Genomic DNA, 5,530 nt, shown 5'->3' with positions numbered 1-5,530 from the left:
GTATGAAGTATTCTAAATTCTAAATAATAATAATGATCTTGTCCCAGGCGTATTGGTTAAATCCAGTTGTTTCTCTGTCCTATATTTTCTCCAATTTATTTGTATTGTAGTCCTGTCATGTAATATTGTCATTTTAATGTTATAATCAACATTGCCATTAAAGCGGGAGGTTTGGCATGCCAGAAAACCAGGTTCAACCCACCATTTTTATTTTAAAATGCCCTGTACCAAGTCAGGGAAATGACCATTGTTATATTATAGTTCGTTTCTGTGTGTGTTACATTTTAATGTTGTGTTTCTGTTGTGTCGTAGTTCTCTTGAATTTGATGCGTTTCCCTCAGTTTTAGTTTGTAACCCGGATTTGTTTTTTCTCTATCGATTTATGAATTTCGAACAGCGGTATACTACTGTTGCCTTTATTAATTGCATGATAACAACAAAATCATGTTCTCCTGACAAGACATTATATTCATTGCCAGTGAATATACACAGTCATGTTGTAGTGAAATGGTCATCAACGACGGGGAAGAAAACTCCTTTCTCACTATGCAAAATTAAAACTTTTTTTTGTATGTTCTTTTATATAATTAAGCTAATCAAATGATCGAGTTGAGATCTCAAGAGACTAGTTTAAGCCCACCACGTTTGTATGTGCCTCTTCAATGATAGTTATAGTTTTATTTCTAATAATTTCAAAACCGCTATCGGAATTAAGTATTACATCTTGTTGTCATATGTTCATGGATACATGTTGCTTTCTTCGAAAGTAAGTGGTGTTTGAACAGACTCAAAGGAGTTATATATGGTTTGATGTTAGACATAATTATTAAATTACAAAGGGAAATAACAAAAAATACCAAACTCTAAGGAAAAATTGAAACGGAAAGTCCATAACCAAATGACTAAATCAAAAGCTCAAAAGAATTGATAACAACTGTCATATTTTTGACTTGGTGCATACATTTTGCTATGTAGAAAATGGTGGATTATACCTGGTTTGATAGTTTAATAAGTCTCTTACTTGTATAAAAGTATACAGTCGCATACAATTTAATTATATTGACAACAATGTGTGAATAAATCAGGCAGAATTAGATGTCAAAAATAAGGATACAGCAATCAACATTGTCTTATAAATCTTAATCACTATAAAAACAAACAAATATGTTAACAAAGATTAAACAAAAAAGGTATATATAGACTGCTAAAACGAAGGAAAAGAATACAAAACTTCATCACAGCATAATAACACAATGACGAGCCACGTCAGATGGATATTGCCAAAAATAGACTAAACAGTAAAAGTAATAATTTACAAAGATAAAAAAAAAGATTACTATAATACGTAATTTTAAAAAAGATGATAAACAACGTCAGTACAATAACATACCCCTGGTTCATCAACTTTCTGCTCAGACACTGGTGACGTTTTACAAAGTCTGAGTTGCAGCTGCAAGTTCTTGAATACCAAATAAGTAGGGAAATGTATATTCCATATGCAGGTGAAGTTAGTATATAGCTACTATTTTTTTTTATTTTTTATAGGCTGGGGGAAGTTGAATAGTTCAAAATTAAAATCGTCTCGTTTTTTGCACCGCTTATTTCAAATTCGAAGTATAAATCTAAAAATGAGACAGAGGAAGCCGTGTCTGTTGTTTCTTTTATTTAGTTCTAAAGGATATATTAATGGAATCCAATCAGAAAAGTTTGGATTGATAATAAAAAAGAAAAATCACAAAAATACTGAACTCCGAGAAAAATGCAAAATGAAAAGTCCCTAATCAAATGACAAAACCAAACGCTCAAACACATCAGACGAATGGATAACAACTGTCATAATCCTGACTTGGTATAGGCATATCCTTGTGTAGAAAATGGTAGATTGAACATGGTTTTATAGGTAGCTAATAGTTATCAAAGGTACCAGGATTATAATTTAGTACGCCAGACGCGCGTTTCGTCTACATAAGACTCATCAGTGATGCTCATATCAAAATAGTTATAAAGCCAAACAAGTACAAAGTTGAAGGGCATTGAGGATCCAAAATGCCAAATACGGCTAAAGTAATCTATGCAACGATGTGTGAACAAAACAAACAGGCATAATAGGTAAACATATAAAAAATACAGCAGTCAACATTGTGTTATAATCTTAATCACTAAAAATGTATCATACAAATATGTAACACAGAAGCACGGAATGGCATATAGACCAAACATATTAGCAAAAATCAAAGTCAAGAATACTAGTACACAAATTTACCTTAGTACAATAACAAAATGACGGGATGTATAAGTACAGAGCCACGTGATTTATGTAGCAAAGAAACATAAAAAGGTATATAGACAAAGCACATAGCAAAAATGAAAGGCAAGCAACAAACAAGTTTTCGAAGTAACACCAAAAGGCATATACACAAAGCACATTAGCAAGAATGAAAGACAAGAATACGAGAATATCATAAACAATATTGACAGGATGTGGAAGTACTTCAAATATCGTAATAACAATACAAACAAACAAAGAAGCACAAAAAGGCATATACCAAATTTAACAACTTCATTCGTTGATTTCTAATTTTTGAATTTTATTTATGCATGTTAAATCCACCCATAATTGATTCACACAGGTAGAGATATCAAATAATTTTGTCGTTAAAAGTATGTAATAATTTAGTCTATAGTTCTTCAAGCATATCATCTGCAGAATGTAAATTAAAAGTTTACATTTCCTTCTTGCCGCTAGTCTATAGGTTAAAAGTGTATTAACATCTTCAATATATCTGAATGTGAATTGAAATGATCTGATCTAGAATGCATGGTTGTTTCAATATACAAGACAAGACATAGGAATCAGCACTACACTTTTTCCATCCTAATGTGATATATTAGTGTAAATCTAAAATTAGACATATTTTGTACATGTACTTTGCCTTGATAAAGTAAATGTCTTGTTAAATTGGATAATTTTTAAATCAATAAACAGTAGAGGTCACCAATTGCCAGATAATAAAACAAAGAGGAATTTCCAATTATAAATTAACTTTTTTATTTTTTAACTTCTCTTTAATAGAAACATAATAGTAGTTCTTCGTAATGAAACGTTAATATTAATGCTAGTAACTTGATATTATAATCAGAAAGTTGTACAAAATCTGAAGATATTTATTCGAAACAAAATGAATGCCATGAAGTTGTTAAGTGTATATAATTTTAAAAGATTATACTTTAACGGTAAATGAATGGAACATCAAATATTAAAGATGAAAATACCGAAAACTTGAAAACCTTTAAGAAATATATAAAACAGTTAAACTTAAAGACAGAAAAGTGAGGCACATTAAGGTCTTTGTGAAATGTCGACCAGTAAACAAAAACACCAAGATCACATTACGTCCAAGAAAATTTATAAAACATATTTTAACAACAAATTTTAGTCTTATACGATTAATGACTATATATGACTAATTTTTAACGTAATATTTCTTCACGTATACCACGATTACAGAAGCTTTGGAAAAATGGCCTTAGACATATTTGGAACAATATTTTTATTTTATTTTGGGTTACAAAGAATTATATTTAAACGAAACTTGTGTTTAGCGTATCAAATAATAAACCTACAATATTTGATGAGTTTATACATTCATTCATCAAAAACAGTAAAATCACAAAAAAATGAACTCCGATTTAAATTCAAAAAGGTAAGTCTCTAATCAAATGGCAAAATCTATAGCTTAAAGACATCAAACGAATGGATAACGATGTAGAAAATGGTGAATTCAAATTTATAGCAGAGTGACCAAAAATTATTCCGCGAAATACTTTGAAATTTTCGATGATTCGTACAACATCCTCATAAAACAGGAGGTCGTATTCGAAGAAGGACGATCATTCGAATACATAAAAGAATGTTGATAGTTTTAGATTTATAATAAACGTTATTAATAGTTCAATAGTAAACGGAAAAACAGCAAACAACTTTATCTAAGCCCGGTCTAACTTATTGTTCCTCTGGTATCTCTCGCCCATCTTTTATATACAATAATTAAATATTAGTTTTTGATACCACACTGTGACACGGGAGACCAGTGGTTGTTTTTTTTCTGTTGAAAGGGTACAGGCTGGTTGGCGTCAGTACCAATAGAGCAGCACATCTCAATTGAGATTGATTGGAGTATCATACACTTTAAACACCCAAATAATATTTCGTAAAAGAATAGGTATACGACGACGCTACATCTAGAATTAATTATCCGTCTGCTTACAACGTTCCATATCAAAAAAGTAAAATCCCAAAAATACTGAACTCTAAAATTCAAAAAGGAAAGTCCCTAATCAAATGGCAAAACCAAAAACTCAAACTCATCAAACGAATGGATATTAACTTTCATATCAGTGACTTATTAATGATACGTAATGGTTGTCATATTATGTTTTTGAAGCAGTCAAAATTCGTATATTTTTTATGCCCCATCTCACCTTGTTATTTTTTGTTTCATTTTCTTTTGCACCTAATTTTGTAATCATTCATAATTGTTTACCTTGTTTTACGTCGTTATAGACATTATTATTGTCGACCTGATGTCATATAGAAAAGGTCACATATAAATTAATAAGTCACTGACCTGACAATATTAACAGTATCCTTAATACAGAAGGCTTTGAAATAAAACAGTTTAAAATCAAGCATTTGTTTTCTTTTTCTCGTTATATTTTAAGAAATGAATAACAGAAAACAACTTTGGCATGGTATCTTTTTATGTATTATTTTCGTTTAAATATTATGAATTAAAGTCATCTAAAATTTCAATTGCTAATTTTTACTCTAAAAGAAGTAAGCGCTATTTTTTTTTTATTTTTTTTTTTTTTATAAAAGACAATTCTTTTTAATATTAAAATTATCATTAATGTGCCGATATTTATTTGTTGAATTCCCAGACACCAATTCGCCGATATTTTTGTAGTAACCTTAAGGTAGCTGCGGTGTCTAAATCAAAAACAATAAATAAAAAAAAAAAAATTGTCAAAATGAAGTTTTTATCAAGCCATTTAAAAATATACAATAAAAGTATGGGTCAGCGGACTTTTTTTTCACGTTGCCGGTTGTTCAAAAACTAAGATTTTATGTGTGATAAAAAAACTTCGCCATAGAATATAAAGATAAGAAGATTTTATATCATACTTTTAGATAAGAAAATGAAAACATGGCGCCTATGAACTTGTTTTTCTTACGACATATTAAAAATGGGAAATTCACAACAATTTTGCCATGTGATTATGGACTTTCCGAATTGATTTTCCTCTGAGTTCAGAATTTTTGTGATTTTACTTTTTTCTATTATAGAATAACTTTATCTGATATATCTCCCCTACTACCTTATATCACCTTATTTGGCAAAGTTGGAAAATATATGAACGAAACTTATTTATTTTGTTTTTAAAAAATACAGCCGTAAATATGATAAAAGGTAAAATTAAAAAAATACTGAACTCCGAGAAAAATTCCCTAATCAAATGGCAAAATCAA

Source organism: Mytilus galloprovincialis, chromosome 6 (genome assembly GCF_965363235.1).
Source record: "Mytilus galloprovincialis chromosome 6, xbMytGall1.hap1.1, whole genome shotgun sequence".
NCBI classification, from domain to species: Eukaryota; Metazoa; Mollusca; class Bivalvia; order Mytilida; family Mytilidae; genus Mytilus; species Mytilus galloprovincialis.
The sequence above is the reverse complement of the archived record's forward strand: the minus strand, read 5'-3'. Positions refer to the sequence as shown.